Below are 16,875 nucleotides of genomic sequence, written 5' to 3' on the forward strand. Positions count from 1 at the left end.
CAAGTGTTCAGTTTTGCTTTAATTTCCCTTGCCTTTGAGGATGTGTCAAGTAGGAGATGTTTCCTACATCCTCCTTGAGGGTTTTGATGGTTTCCTGTCTCATATTCAGGTCCTTCAGCCATTTTGAGTTAATTTTTGTGTATGGTGTAAGAAAGTGGTCTAGTTTCATTCTTCTGCATGTTGCTGTCCAGTCCTCCCAGCACCACCTGCTAAAGAGGCAGTCTTTTTTCAATTGGATACTCTTTCTTGCTTTGTCAAAAAGCAATTGGCTGTACATCTGTGGGCCCAGTTCTGGGTTCTCTATTCTATTCCAATGGTCTACGTGTCTGTTTTTGTGCCAATACCATACTGTCTTGATGATGACAGCTTTGTAGTAGAGGCTACAGTCTGGGATTGTGATGCCTCCCATTTTGGTTTTCATCTTCAATATTACTTTGGCTATTGGGGGTCTTTTGTGGTTCCAAACAAATTTGAGTATAGCTTGTTCTAGCTTTGAGAAGAACGTTGGTGCAATTTTGATGGGGATCGCATTGAATGTGTAGATTGCTTTGGGTAGTAATGACATTTTCACAATGTTTATTCTTCTGATCCATGAGCATGGAATGTTTTTCCATTTCTTGGTGTCTTCTTTGATCTCTTTCTTAAGTTTTCTATAGTTTTCATCATATAGGTCTTTTACATCCTTGGTTAGGTTTACTCCTAGGTATTTTATGTTTTTTTGTGCAATTATGAATGGGATCAGTTTCTTGATTTCTCTTTCTGCTGCTCCATTATTGATGTATAGGAATGCAACCGATTTATGTACCCTGCAACTTTACTGAATTCATTGATCAGTTCTAAAAGGTTTCTGGTCAAGTCTGCTGGGTTTTCCATGTAGAGTATCATGTCATCTGTGAAAAGTGAAAGTTTGATTTCTCCTTTGCCAATTCTGATGCCTTTTATTTCCTTTTGTTGTCTGATTGCTGATGCTAGGACTTCCAGCACTATGTTAAACAGCAGTGGTGAGAGCGGACACCCCTGTCGTGTTCCTGATCTCAGAGGAAAAGCTCTCAGTTTTTCCTCATTGAGGATAATATTAGCTGTGGGCTTTTCATAAACTACTTTTATAATGTTTAGGTAAGTTCCTTCTACTCCAACTTTCTCTAGGGTTTTTATTAAGAAAGGGTGCTGTATTTTGTCAAATGCTTTTTTGCATCTATGGACAGGATCATATGGTTTTTATCTTTTCTTTTGTTAACAAAATGTATCACATTGATAGATCTGAGTATATTGAACTAGCCCTGTAACCCATAAATGAATCCCATTTGATCATGGTGGATAATTTTTTTTATATGCTGTTGAATTCGATTTGCCAGTATCTTGAGTATTTTTGCATCTGTATTCATTTAGGATATTGGTGTCTAGTTCCCTATTTTTGCTGGGTCCCTGTCTGGTTTAGGTATCAAGGTGATGCTGGCTTTGTAGAATGAGTTTGGAAGTCTTTCTATTTCAGAATTCTCTATATTTTGCCAGTTTCACTATGATATGTCATGTGAAGGTCGATTCAAATTACGTCTTAAGGGTTTCTTTGTGCCTCTTGAATTTGAATATCTATTCTTTCCCCAGGTTTGGGAAATTCTCAGTTATAATTTGGTCTAGTATTCCTTCAGGATCTCTCTCTCTCTTTCTTTCTCTTCAGGAATTCCTATGATCTGGATGTTGTTTCATTTGATTGTATCACTCAGGTCTCGAATTCTCTTTTCCTGCTCCTGGACCAATCTCTCTCTCTCTCTCTCTCTCTCTCTCTCTCTCTCTCTCTCTCTCTCTCTCTCTTTCTCTCTCTCTCTTTTTTTATGGCTTCTTCTGTTGCTATAACTGTCTCCTAATTCACCTATTCTTCTCCCTGCCTCTTCAGTCCTTGAGGTGGCTGCCTCCATTTTATTTTTCACCTCATTTATAGCCTTTTTTAACTCATTACACCTATGTTCAAAGTCCTTAGTCATTGTCTCAGTTACTCTCTGATGCTGTTTTCAACCCCAGCAATTAATTTTATGACAAGTTTCTTAAATTCTTGTTCAGTTATGTTGTTTAGATCTGTTTTTAGCAGTTCTATGGCTGTGACTTCTTCCTGGAGATTCTTCAGGGGAGAGATCCTTCATTTTGCCATTTTGGCTAGTTTTCTCTCTCTTCTCAGTTTTAAAAAGCTTGTGGTGCACTGTGTACCTGTTATTATTGCTGTGTTAAAGGAGGCTTCTTGACTGTCCAGGGCCTGTCATTTCAGGAAATATTCTTTTAATGGTGTCTCTCAGTTTCTCTTGTTGTGACTTTGATTATTTTATATCCCTACTTAGCTATATTTGGGACTCACCGTCATGCACACTTTGGCTTGTTTCTTGGGGTAGCCCTGAAAAGGAAAACAGACAGACAAACACACAGGGATCAGAAGCACACAAACGCACAGACAAATCAAACAAATTAGAAGGGGGAAAGGAAGATAAGACAAGCGAGAGGAAAGAGAAGAAAAGAGGAGAAGAAAAAAATAAAGGGGACAGAGACAACAAAGGACAATGGACAGTCTAAAAGTGTATAACCAGTTGAGGGGAGAGATAACAGTGAGATATCAGAGAATATATCTGGATGGCAAGAGGAAAAAAAAAAGAAAGAAAATGAGGGAGAAAGGAAAAAGGAAATTAAGGAGTAAAAATTTAAAAAAATGTAAAGTAAAAAAGGTAATAATAAAAAATAAGTACAAAAAAAAGCAGGTCTCCCTTGCAGATAGGTGTGGTTTGGTGTATGTAGGTCTTGGGGGCTGCTCTTGGAGGCCCCACCTTGGTGGTTGTGGAGGATGAATGGCAAGGCTCCTAGCTCTGCTGAATCTAAGTGCTGCAGGCCACTCTAATGAGTCTGACCTCCTTGTGCCACAGCTGAGCCAAGCTCTATTTTCCAGGCCCGCCTCGTTTCAAAATCCTAGTCCATGCACTTTTATGCTCCCACAGATGAGATGTACTTGCTTCAGCATCTGGCTTCTTCACCAGGATTGCGTACGGGGAGGGAGCCGTTTCTCTTGGTGCTGACAGGATTTGTGCTGAGCTGCCTGAGGCGCAGGCACTGCCAGAGATGAGGTGCAGGCTCCCGCAGCTGCAGCTGAAGGGCACACCCCCGCCTTTGCTGCCCCCAACTCCCTGCTGGGATCGTGCAGGGTGGGGGTATGTTTTTTCTGTTGGCACCCTGGATTTGAGATTCACATGGCCAGTGCTGGAGGCAAGATGTGCTGTGGAAATGAGGTGTGTGCTCTGGCTCCGGCAGCCAAGGCCGAAGTGCGCCCAACCAGGGCACCTAGAGGAGGCTGCTGACTCCCTGCTGGGATGCGCTGGGATGGAGGCTGTTTTTTCCCTTGTGCCACCCGGGTTCAGGATTTGGGCTGCCCAATGGTTATATACGGAGTGAGAGTTTTTCTCTCCGTGCGGGGTTAAATGCTCTTTATCTCTTCTCTAGAGGCAGTACTATGAGGTGTTCAGTTTCTCTTTCTGTTCCCTTTGTCTCTCAGGGGCTCTGTGAGCTTTCCCTCTCTTGGGCTGGGGCTCCCACCTCCCCTGCCCTTCTCGGGCTGGCCCATTTTCCAATCTCCCCAGTTCTTACTCACTCACACAGGCATCTTTGAGGTTGTCTTCTTTCTGGAGTCTCCTTCAACTCTGGCAGATGAGAGTAATGTCCTCAGTTCAATGGGGCGGACAAAGTTTACAGAGCTCCTTTCCTCCCTGCCATCTTGGCTCCTAGCAAATAATTTGATAATATTATCTCAGTCTTGCAAAATGATTTTGACACCTTTTCCTATCCTGTTTATATAAATTAAAATATATTTGTTTCTTGATGCATGTATAAATCCATCACAAGTGTGGGTGATTTTAACACTGCCTTTTAAACACGGAAATAACAGAAAAAAACAGTGATGAAAAAGATTAATTTAAAGCTGCAATTATCAAGCTGGATGTACTAAGTATGTACAGAAATATACATGAAATGGTTAAAAATTAAACATAGCTACAAAATTGGTATCACATCAGTTATTAATTATGTACATTTTATATAGTTCTTACATTTTATATAGTTTATATATGCAAGAAAATTCAAAATTCTTTGCATATATTAAGTCATTAGGTTGTCACAAATAACCTATAATTTGGGGACTTCTGCTATATACACTTTAGAGATAAATAACTCGAGGAAGAGATGATTAAAAGGTATGTAACTATTAAGTGACAGAATAAAAATTTAAATCTATCATTTAGACTTCAAAGTCTATTCGACTAGCCAATGCCATTCTATAACAGCTCTCAATAAGCAAGTAAATAGCTAATAGTTAATAAGCAAGTAAATATTTGAATGACCATTCAAATAACAGCTCTCAATAAGCAAGTAAATAGTTAATAAGCAAGTAAATAGTTAATAGAAAATACAGCATTCCCAAAATAGAGCACAATCATTATAGAGGCCTAAAAAATACATTGAAGTCACCACGTATTGGATAATTTAAGGATATTAATAAATAACTATGTTTAAAGGAGAAATTTTAATGAAAATTAACAATGATAATTTTAAAATTGAATAGTAATAAAATTCTACATATAGACTTATAAGATTGAAAATGCCAATATTTGAGGGGAAGTGGTTACATTAAGACATTTATATTAGAAAATTTTAAAAGTTGAATATTAATGAATTCAAAGTCCATATTAAGAAATTAGGGAATAAAACCAATAAAAACAAAGTGATATTGCAAGCATATTATGAGGACACATACACAAGTTGTGTCTTTCCAGGTCAGCTTTATTGAATCATAGAGCAAGGTTCACATAATTATAAAGCAGGTTCAGGATTCCAAACTCAATGACATTTCACTACACATCTAACTTGGCTTCCTCCACATCATACAAACCAAAGCACAACACAAAGTTACACCAACAAACAAGTACAACAAGGGGTAGGAGGTTAACAAACCAAACTTGCAGTCCATGGGCAGTCTATGGAGATGCAGGCCTCAGTCTTGTCCAGGTCAGCTCTGGACTCATGCTGCTTATTATGTTCAAGCAGTGGAGAATCTCTGATCTCTTCAGAGATCAACTGGGCAGAGCCTTTGGCAGCAGTCACCATTTTGAAATGGTCAGATGTAAAGGGGTCAACATGGGGAGAGCCTGATAGTTTGCTTCAAAAATTCTCCCTGTTTAAAAGATTTTAATCAGTCTTAGGCCTTTGTAGACCTCCTCTGGTTCTGCTGGTCATGAATTCAGCGTGTTGTCAGTCTGTGCTGGTTTTGGTGATATCTGGTCTTAGTTGCAACTGCACTGGCTGTTTCTATCATTGCCCAACATACATTTTGCTTGACATGAGTAACTCCATCTTGACCTCACAAATGACAAGAAATTGGGTCAGATATCAATGAAATAGAAAAGAAGAAATACAGAGGATAAACAAATGCAAAGTTGTTTGTTTTTACATTGGTAAAGATGGGTGAAATATAGCAACTTATCCTCTAAGTAGATGTCTGAAGACGGGTTAATGGCTATAAAATCTCTTCCTTACTTATATGTTGATAATTGTTTTCAATAATTAAAGTCAATATTTGAAGGAGAGCCTAGCTGGATGTAAAATCTTTGGTTCACAATTTGAGTTAAAAAGAAAAAAGTACTTCTCTTTTACTCCATTGTTGTCTGGCTTTGTATGTTGGTCTTAAAGTTTTGCATCTATGCTTATAAGAGATATATAATATTATTTATTGTAATGTTCTTGTCAGTTATTTGGTCAGGAGTATGATAGACTCATAGAAATGATTAGGAAATTTTTCCTAGTTTATAGGTGCTGAGAGAATTTGTGTAAAATTGGTATTATTTTTCTCTTAAAAGTTTTGAGCAATTTATAAGGAAAATCTTCTAGGTCAGGGGTTTTGTTTTATTGTGGGGAGACTTTTAAATTAAACATTTATATATTGTTTTGTAAATTGTGATTTTTAACAACTTTGTTTATTTTATATAAATAAATGTGTTGGCATAATCCTACTTATAACCTAAAAAAATAAAGTTACTAATTGAAGTTTTATGTGTCATTTGATCATTTTGTCCTTAAACTTTGAAGATTTTAGTTTACTTTTGAAATCTAGTAGTTTTATTATGTTAGGTATCAGTCTTATTTTTATTGTTAAATTTTTATTTATTTTTTTAAATTTTTAAATATTTTAGAGAGAGAGCAAGACAGAGTTTAAGTGAGAGAGGGGGAGACACAGAATCTGAAGCAGGCTCCAGGATCTGAGCTATTAGCACAGAGTCTGAAGCAGGGCTTGAACTCAGTGACTGCAAGATCATGACCTGAGCCTAAGTCAGACACTTAACTGACTGAGCCACCCAGGCACCCCAAATATTTACTTATTTTTGGGAGAGAGAGAGAAAGAGAGCATGAGCAGAGAAGGGGCAGAGAGGGACACACACACAGAATCTGACTCAGGCTCCAGGCTCCAGGCTGTTACCACAGAGCCCAGTGCGGGGATTGAACTCAGGAAGCATGAGATCATCACCTGAGCCATAATGGGACACTTAACCAACTGAGCTACCCAGGCACCCCAAATCTAAGTATTGTTTTGTGTTAACATTCCAAAAACCTGGTAAGCTTTTTTAATGTATATTTATGTCCAGACTTTCCTATTTCCAGAGAGTTGTTTTGCATTCTAGATTTAAATGTTAGTTCTGCTCCATTGTTTTCGTCATTGCTGTTTGTAATCAGGAATTCTGAGGTAACATGACTAGTATTCTTTCTGTGCTTGTCTTGCATTTCTACTTCTTTCTTTTTCACCCTTTTATATTAACTTACACCAACTTTGTAATCTAGATACTTTTCCTGTCTTTCTTCAATGTCCCTAATTAAATTTTCACATGTATCCTTTTTTCTCTTGGGAAAGATGTTATTTACTTTTTTGTGTGTTTTCTGAGTTAAATATGTCTTCTTCTATCTCTTCCTTAAATTGATTGTTGTTGTTGCTATCTTTTATTTATTTCTATGCATGTCTATTTCATCTTAGATTTTGAATCTGATTCAAGGTAGTTTTCATGCTTGTTTGAGTATGCAGCTGACCCTTAAACAATGTGGTGTTTAGGGGTGCCAATCCCTTCATGCAGTGGAAAATCCACATATAACTTTTAACTCCCCCAAAACTTAACTACTAATAACTTACTATTGACCAGAAGACTTACTAATAACATAAACAATAGATTAAGGGATATGTTGTATGTTACATGTGTTATATACTATATTCTTAAAATAATACCTAGCTTCTTTCTCCTCCTCCTTCTCTTCCTCCTTCTTTTTCGGTATTTCTAGGCTATGCAGTTCACCTGAAATTTTTTTTCAAGTTTTGTGCATTTCCAAAAAAATTTCCAATATATTTATTTAAAAAATTCTGCATGTAAGTGGACCCACACAGTGCTACCCATGTTGAGTTGTAAGTCAACTGTGTAACCTTTAAAATTGATTCGAGTGAATTTCAGGTTCTTATTTTCTGCAATGAACTTTATTTCTATTCATTTTCTTTTACATTGAGGTGTTTTACCAAATTCCTAGCTTAATGTCAACAATTACTTTTTCTTTTCCACTTCACCATTTAATTACCACATAAAACATTACCTTTTTCCTTTACTTAGCATGTTTTCTTTCCCGGAAGCCATTTTTTCATAACAGTATCCCTTTAAAACAAATTTTCCCCTTTCTGCTGATTCTTTCTATTTCAACTGATTCTTTACATTAAAGAAACTATCTTTGGAAATTATGAGGTAAATGATTTACATAAGGTTTTTGACCATTTGAAAAAAAATGTAAATGTATACCATGCTCTGATTGTCCCATTGCATTTTTAAAAATTTGAAATTTAGGAAGTCTTTAATCTTTTTGGTGGTTCTTCCCATACTTCTTCACACTCCTTCACTAGCATCCCACCTATGTCTCTGCTTACAAAAATAATTAAGGTGGAGTGGAGGTTAGGTAGGAGTGTGTTCCACCACGTTGTTATTTGATTTTTCTATTTATATTCAGTTATTTTCTAGTTTTGGAAATTATAAGACATTAGTTACTACACAACTACTTTTATGTGGATCTACCTAGAAGCTCAGGAGTTGCTTTTGTTTCTTATCTGTTATTATAATCTCAATTTTTTAATCAAAGTGGTTAGAATATTAACATCTAATATAATTATTGATATGATTAGATTTAGGTGCATTTAGTTATTTGTTTTCTGTCAGTTTTCTTTGCTTTTTCTTTCTTTGTAACTTCTTTCCTCCTTTTAAAATTTTTTGTACATAGTTAATAATTTAATTTTATTTTATTTGCCTATTAATACCAAGTTTAGGGGTCATTCAGATACCTGGGCAGAATGTATACCCTGATTTGCATTTCTCTTCCCTGACTCTATCCTTTCTGATTTGCTTATCCTTCTTTGGAAGCTTTAGGTGTCCAGGTTTCTCCTTCTAGAAACATACTGGATTTTCTATTAGAGTTTAAGCTACCAGAAGTCCCTGTCTTGATTGTTGCTGTCAGTGAAAAGAAAGAAAGAAAGTAGGGAAGGATGAAAGGAAGGAAGGGACAAAGAATGAAACCTGGAATATCAATGCATACCTTGTTGCTTCCTCCAACTCTTAACTTCTTTTCAAAATATTTTTGCTTATTTTCACCCTTAGATTTTTTAAAAATCAAGTTTACAGTTGATATCCCCAAGAGTGTTATTTGCTAGTCACTTACTCTTCAGTCACAGAAACAGTGTCTCTATAGCCATTTTTATAAACCTTGTTTTTATCCTCTTTTCTTCTGAGTGTAAAAGGCCTATTAATTTGTCTTCAAGTTCACTGACATATTTTATTTTCAGCAACATTTAGTTTACTGCTAACCCCTACAGTGACTTTTCTATGTCAGATGTTGTGTATTTTAGTTCTAAACTTTCTATTTGATTCTTTTTAGTAATTTCCCTTTCTTATTGATATTTCTGATCCATTCATATGTTTAGACTTTTTCTTTAATTGCTTGAACATATTTATTTAACTGCATAAACCCCTTTCCTTCTACTAACAATGCATGGGTCAATGTGAGTCATTTTTACTAACTACAAATTTCTCTAAATTGGGGGATAAATTTCCTTTTTTTTAATGCCAAGTAGCTTTTGATTGTGCAGTGGAAATTATGGATGAACCATGTTAATTTTTTGATGCTTATTTGGGGGGTCAGAGAGAAGGAGACACAGAATCCCAAGCAGATTCCAGGCTCTGAGCTATGAGCCCAGAGCCCGACGTGGGGCTCAAACCCACAAACCTCTAGATCATGATCTGAGCTGAAGTCAGATGCTTGACCAACTGAACCACCCAGGTGCCCCTGGATAATCCATTTTAAATGATATATTATTATTATTATTATTGTGTTCTGAAATATAATGATTTTTTTGTCCTAAGATATAATAAGATAATAGCTGATTACCTTGAATTTGGAAAATTGTGGTATTCTCTGCTTTGCTGGTTCAGGTATGCTTGGCTTTACTCTCTGGCCAAGAGAAAATGCTTCTGGATTATTATCTCTATTCCAAAAGTGGGCCTACCATAGAAAGCATGAAGTGTTCAACAGTTGCCTATACATTGGCAAGTCTCGAGCTCAAATTCCGTCTCTCCTTCATTGATTAACAGCTTAAATTTCTGCTCAGCATTTTCAGCCTCGCAGCTAATGCTTTTTAGTAATCCTTATAAATCTTTCCAAAAGGAAAGTTTCTTCAAAGAGATGTTTTGTTTCTGTTTTTCAGAGCTTCAAATTGTTATTTGTGGGAGAGTTCGTCCAACACAAGCTACTGCACTATTTCTGCAATGAAAATTGTCTGTTTTCTATTCATTAATATGTATTTGTAAAATAAATCAGTACAAACTTAAGAGTCAAAGAGGCTTAAGAATTTAGTATAATAAAGCACATTGGAAATGATAGAAAACATTGGAAAAAAGGGATCATCATAAGTGTAGGTGTAAGGGAGTATGCTAATTGATTAATTGTAATGTATTAGTCAATTTGAGGTCCTCTTATCTAGTGGATATAGTGTGCCCTTTCTTTAGATGCTTTCCTGAATCACTATTCCAACAGAATAATCTCAAAAGCTATTGAAGTAGCCCGGTTTAGATGTACTTTGGTCTTCCTTTGCTTACAAGTACTTCCATGGAATTGTAGTTTCTTGAATTTAGAAGGAACCTGTATGATAATCTATAATCTAATCTCACATCCAATGTAAGAATTTCTTCTTAACCTCCTTGAGAAAGGATCATGCAAACGCCTCCAACGCAATTAGTGATAGGATGTACATTTTTCTTTCACTCAGAAACAGATGTGAGCATTATGTTTTGCTGTGAAAGACACACAGTGAGTAAGAACAGGTTCCATTATTACCCAAAATACAACAGAATTAACCAGATTGGACCACTTAATTTCAAGTCCTTACTAACCAGACATATTATCTAAATAGGTTGTGACTAAGGCTGAACTTATTATGAAATCTTCTAGAAGCCAAGTATGAAAACCAGGTTTGGGATTTTAAAAATGATTATTAATTTATTTATAGTTAAATTTATCTCCAAATAAGACTGTGAGCAGAATAAGAAGTTTTATTTTCTAAGTCAACATTTTTTCTCCTCAAGTTCTTGGGGCAAATAATCAGCCTCTACCACTCAAGGTTTCTCTCTGCAAGGACATCCTGACTCTGCCGTGGGCTTTGACCTGAAGGCACAGGCTGATAAATGGTTCTCACGAAGTCAAAGTGTGCTTTATTGAAAACTGAATATACTACTCTTCACCCCAGGAAAAATCTGTTTTTATTTAAACACACAAAGTTACTTTATATATATTTATTCTAGTACTTTTACGTAGGCTTATGTACATATATTTAGTTTCATGCATTGACTATGTGGTTTTACCTATATGTTTTATAAATTCTGACTAACAGTCAGATAGACCTTGAATATATCTTATATGGTGTAAGTTATTGAAAATTGTCATACCCAAAGTTTTGCTGAAATGGAACACATACACTTGTCAGATGACTAGTTAAATGTGTGGTTCAATTTTTTGCTGCAAGTTTCACATGTTGATGACATATAAGACATTGCATAATTGCAAATGCTATGATAAATATGATGATTTATGACATGTGTATTAAAGCCAAATCAATATATGTGAATTTCTTTTAGGATTCCCCATAGAGATACAATTCAGGGTCCATGTAAATTTAACATATGTCCTTATTTATGGTCCTTCATCATCAATTAAAACAAATCAGAGCACCATTCACAATTGAGAGGTAAAACATCAATGAAAGAGAGTCATTTAAAGTATTTTCTAAGTGTAAGTTTTTAAAATAAAACTTCCAAACTTTATTATAGGAATGTATTGTAAGCTGATCAACATTGGAAAACAAAAATGCTCTATTGCTATTTAGAGGTAATTGTTTTAACAATGGTCGAAAGAAAAAAGTTCTCTTCTGCTGATATAATAAAATAGGAAGTTGTGAGATGATTAAATGGCTAACAGCATATTCTCAGGATTTGATGTCTTCAGTACCCACAGTAAATCAGGAGCTCATTAGTTTGGTGGCAATTTGCTAAAGAAGTGACCAGAAAGTATTATAAAATGAAGCCACATTGAACATTACTTTTATGTGATATTTCATACTAAAACTGATAGATATGGAAGTTTTAATAACCAAAAGGCTGTGTATTACATCTACTCTTCTGTAAGAGCCAAGTATATGTTTGGTAAATGAGACAAAGTTGTCACCTATATAAGCAAAAGTAAAAGTCCTTGGTAGTGTCTATGGGTTTGCTTAAGATATATAATGCCTAAAGGAAAATATTATGTATAAAATTTTTGAACATAAGATAAAGTCGATAGTTTTTCAAAAATGACTTATAAAAATTTGCAAACAGAACTAGAGAACATAGATGTAGCATGGAAAAAAGGAAATTCTGTTTATCAGAAGTCCACAACAGTAATCATAATATCTAATACTTTATAAACCCATATTTTGTGGAGAGGAAGTGTTGAAGAATAAGAAAATATATGCTAGCTCTGGGTACAAGATACTCTTTTTAGTGATTTTTGCCTCACTGTTTATGGTTATACCTGACAAGTCCTATTAGAATGCATGTCAGATTCCATAAAACATGGCCTTGGACTCTTCTCAGAGTAAACTGATGCTTATCAAATACCCCAAACAGGCATACCTGGGTGACTCAGTCAGTTAATCATCTCTCGATTTCTGCTGAGGTTATAATCTCATAGTTTGTGGCTTCCAACCCCATGTCAGGCTCTGTGCTGACAGTGTGGAGTCTGCTTGGGATTCTCTCTCTCTCCCTCTCTCTTCCACTCCCTGGGTTGTTCTCTCTGTCTGTCTCTTTCTCTCTCAAAATAAATAAACTTAAAAAAATACCCCAAACATAATGGGGAGAGAGAAAATGATTCACAAAGGAGTAAATGACATAATAGGGAACCAGGAAGCAACTTTGGAGTCTGTGATTTTTGGCAGGAATCTAGATGACATTGGTTCCATTGTTTTGTCTGATAAATATTATAGATTTCAGATGAAATGAAAATAGTCATAAGGAAACTGAACTTTTATGTATCTTTATTGTTTGAGTTTCAGCATATACCTCATGATCATAGAAAAAACAATCTAGGACTGACGATAGATAGGTAGGTAGATAGATAGATAGATAGATAGATAGATAGATAGATAGATAGATAAATGAACAGATAGATAATCATAAACATCAGCTGATTAAATGCAGAGAACTTTAAAATAATATGGAGAAGAAGAGTAAATTAGGTAAAAACAGTAAATGAAGTTGGAAAGCCCTTATAAAAAATATCTAATGCATGATCAATGTTTATTGAGTAAAAGCAGGAAAAAAACAATTCTAGGGAAACCTGGGTGGCCTACATGGTTAATTATCCAACTCTTAGTTTTGGCTTAGGTCATGATCTCAAGGTTCATGGAATTGAGCCTTGCATAAAGCTGTGCACTGATAGCGTGGAGTCTGCTTGGGATTCTCTCATTCCTCTTGCTGCCCCGCTTCCACTAATGTATGGGCACCTTCTCTCAACATAAATAAATTAACTTCAGTGTTTGACTTCCACTTAGGTCATGAACTCAGAGTTTGTGGATTCAAGCCCCACACTGGGCTCTGAATATATATATTCACGTTGGGCTCTGAATATCTGTGGTGTGTGTGTGTGTGTGTGTGTGTGTGTGTGTGTGTGTGTGTGTGTGTTAAGTATATAACAATTTATTCAAATACTAAATCTAAAGTTAAAGTCTTTGGAATTATGTAACTGGTAGAATTTTGGCCAAAGGATGGAAATAATCAGAATCAAAGTATGTTTTAGTAGTAAAGTTCTTTGTCACTTCCTTTAGTTGATTAAGAGTACATTTGTGGAAGACACTCAAATATGGTCAGTGGTGAAAATGTTAGAAAAATGATTTTGGAGTCTTGCTAAACCTTCACAATATGTAATTGTATATCATCATCATCTCTCTTTATTTCTCTCTCGCTTTGTCAGCTTTCTAATAGCCCAAGTATTAAAATTCTGCCAACAAAATTAAGATTTTAAGTTGTAGTTAAATGCTAAAATTTTGTATAATAATAATAATCAATTATCAGCTATTTCATTTGAAAAGTCAAACTTGCAGTCTAAAATAACATGAAAATAACAATAAAGCAATATTGTTTCATTACTATAAATTTCATTTACTATAATAAAGTTCATTTACTATACTCCTTGACGATAATTAAAAAATCTAACAAATAATATGAATAACATAGTTAAATTATGGGGCCTACCTAGATACTACTTCATCTGAAAACCGTGTATTACACCGGTCTTATTTTCTTATACCAATGTAAGGAATCACATACCTCTAGCATCACTTTCCTAAGTTACCTATTGCTTGTATATATGACAGCAACATGTAATTGGTAGAAAACTTTTTTTTTACCATTATTGAACACATTTGACTTACTGCTGTTCATAGTGTTTTATCTTTCTTGGGTCATTTCATAACTTTTAATTTCTTTTTAGCTGAGGATATTTCCATTGAGACCATTATAATCAAAAGACGACTGAGGATCTGAGATCTGAAAGAAGACCCCTTCTTGCAGAGAGAATACTTGGGTAAGTACCTTTCTTACTCAAGAGACCTAAAGGACAATGTACTGAAATGTAGTAAGTGAGAGACAAAAGAGTGGGAAATGAGAGGTGTATGGAGGCCTCCTATGCTAAGGTAATGGGAAAACATTAGAGAGTTTACAAGAGGGAGTTGGCATGAACTGAGATCTGTTTTAAAAAGGTCACTGTGACAGGTTTGTGGAGGATAGATAACAAAGCAACAAAAGTAAAAGCAGGTCGGGGGGATTCCATTATTTTAGGCAAAAGCGAGTAGTGGCTTAGAGTAGGGTATAAATAGTGGAAATAGAATCTGACAGATTCTCTGTGTATGCTCAATTTGGAGACAATACAGCCTGCTGAGGTATCCAACTGGGAAAGGCAGGAAAGAGAGCAGGGGGCAATAATAGCTCATAAATTTTGGCATGTTCAACTAGATAGATCATTATTAGAATATACAGAGATGAGAAGTTCAGAAGGAGAAACAGATTTGAAGTAAGGAAGGGGTAAATCAAGTGTTCATTTTTGATGTGTTAATTTTTGGATGCTAATCTAACTATAGACATAAAGGGTGCAGTTGAATATACAAGTCTGGAGTACTAATAAACAGGTTACAAAATCTTTTTCCCAAGTCAAATGTCCATCCCTGCCTGGAGAGCTTATCAGAATTCTTAATGAGTTCTAATTTTTTTAGTTTGATTTGTTCTTAAATTATAGCTACAAAACCTCTGATAGTTTTTCAAAGAAATTATATTCTTCCTCTTCAACATACTATTTATTCATGTAAGGAGAAACATTTTTAGTGATCATTTGTATTTGTCATGTGAACTTTATGGAAGCAGAAGTTTCTAAAACTCAGAGAACAGTAATGAAGATAAAACGAAGGCTCTGCCGTTACATCCTGATTCAGAGTGAGTTTTTTCTCTCTGCTCCTTCATATGAATATTGAACTATATAGTCAGAAAACAGTGAAGGATCTTTCAATGTATTTTAGCCTAAATAACTAAAGTCTGTCCTTAGTTTTCTTCTCAAGAACCTTCTTCCTTTGCCTATTCCCTTTCTTCTGTATCATCACATTTGTTGTTATTTTTGTTGTTTTGAATTGTCATCTGGAGCATTCTTGTTTTATAATCCATGTTCTGCTTTGTTTCAACTTAAACAAATGAAAAAAAAATAACTTAGTTAAAATATCTCTCTTGCTAAGAACGCATTTCTTTGTTCTCATTTTTATAGAAAAATTCTAACGATTGATTGTCTAGACAACTCATTAATTTGCAAATGCTGTTATCACTGTTAATCTTCAACTCATTCCAAAAAAACTCTTCAGTCAAAGCTACCAAAGACTTACATATTTCCCACCAAAAAGAAATGCTTCTATCCTAATCTCATTTGATTTCTCAGTAGCTTTGTATACATTTACTCTTACCTTTTATATATTCCTACTTAACTTTTCATATTAACTTTCACAACAGTATGCAGTCCTGGTTTTCTCCCTAATTTATTGGCCATTCCTTCTCAATATTCTCACTGATTTATTAAGTTAGATCAGACCTCTAAATATTAGAGTTCCTTCAAATTATGTCATGGGTCATTATTTTTTCACTTTATATTCACTGCTCACCAAATTTTATGGCCATCTGTTTGGTGATTACTTTCAAAATATATCTCAAGCCAAAACAATTTCTCTGAAACTCATGTTGGTATAGTCAAATTTCTACTTGACATTTCCACTTAATCATATCAAACTTATTGTGTGCAAAACATAAGACTGGATTTTCATATTATTCAAAACCTTATACTCATTTAGTAAATGGCATCACTGTCCACCAAACTGCTAAAGCCAGAGAATTGGGGATCATATTCCACTTATTCCTTTTCCATACTTTCTATATCCAACTTTGGTAAATCCTTTTCATTCTATCCCCTAAAACATATATGATATTCATACATTATTTTCCATTTTGACTCCAACCTTGTTAAAGCCACTATCATTTTTTAATGTATTTTTTCAATGACTTCTTATATAATCCTTGTGTGTCCTCTCTTGCAGCTCTAAAATCTACTTAAAATATAGGACTCAGTGATCTTTAAAAAGAAAAGAACTGATCATATCATTCTCTAGCATGGCTTCCCAGTGACTAAGAAGGCTCTCTGACTCTAAGCTTTCCTTCCTTCCATCCTAATCTTTTGCTGATACCTCTTTCATTTAATTTGCTCCATTCTACTTTGGTCTTCTTTCACTTAAAATATGCCAAGTGTTTTTCTGCTTAAGAGTTTTACTATTTCCTCTTTTGAGAATGTTTAATGCTAGCCCTTTGATGGTCTGCTTTTATATTTCCATTCCAACTTAAAATCCGTCTCCACATTGACTTATTTAATCACCTTACCTAAACAAGGCTATTGTTCATATTTTCTATATCAACATTCTTTTAATCTTACAACATATCCATTATAAATTTCCTTGAATTTTAGAGACCATATCTGTCTTATTTACCTGTAATGGTGTAACATCTTCCATATTCTATGGACTGAATGTTTTTATCACCCCAAAATTCATAAATACAATGCAATGATATTTGCAGGTGAGGCCTTTAGAAGGTAATTAGGTCATGAGGGTGGAGCTCTCATGTCTGGGAATGATGACCTTGTAAGAAAAGATGGGAGACAAATGGCTTTTCCCTC

At 35.0% G+C, this 16,875-nt stretch overlaps 1 long non-coding RNA gene across 3 annotated transcripts in view; it reads left to right on the forward strand.

Annotated features, from left to right (window-relative positions):
• LOC115297005 overlaps window positions 1-16,875 on the forward strand; it is a 288,338-nt gene that overhangs the window by 141,465 nt on the left and 129,998 nt on the right. For all 3 annotated transcript variants that reach the window (XR_003911204.1, XR_003911202.1, XR_003911203.1), the window contains one exon: window positions 14,110-14,202. This is a non-coding gene — a long non-coding RNA (uncharacterized LOC115297005). The remainder of the gene's footprint in view (window positions 1-14,109; window positions 14,203-16,875) is intronic.

The sequence above is a fragment of the Suricata suricatta genome, chromosome 7, assembly GCF_006229205.1.
Source record: "Suricata suricatta isolate VVHF042 chromosome 7, meerkat_22Aug2017_6uvM2_HiC, whole genome shotgun sequence".
In the NCBI taxonomy this organism is placed as follows: domain Eukaryota; kingdom Metazoa; phylum Chordata; class Mammalia; order Carnivora; family Herpestidae; genus Suricata; species Suricata suricatta.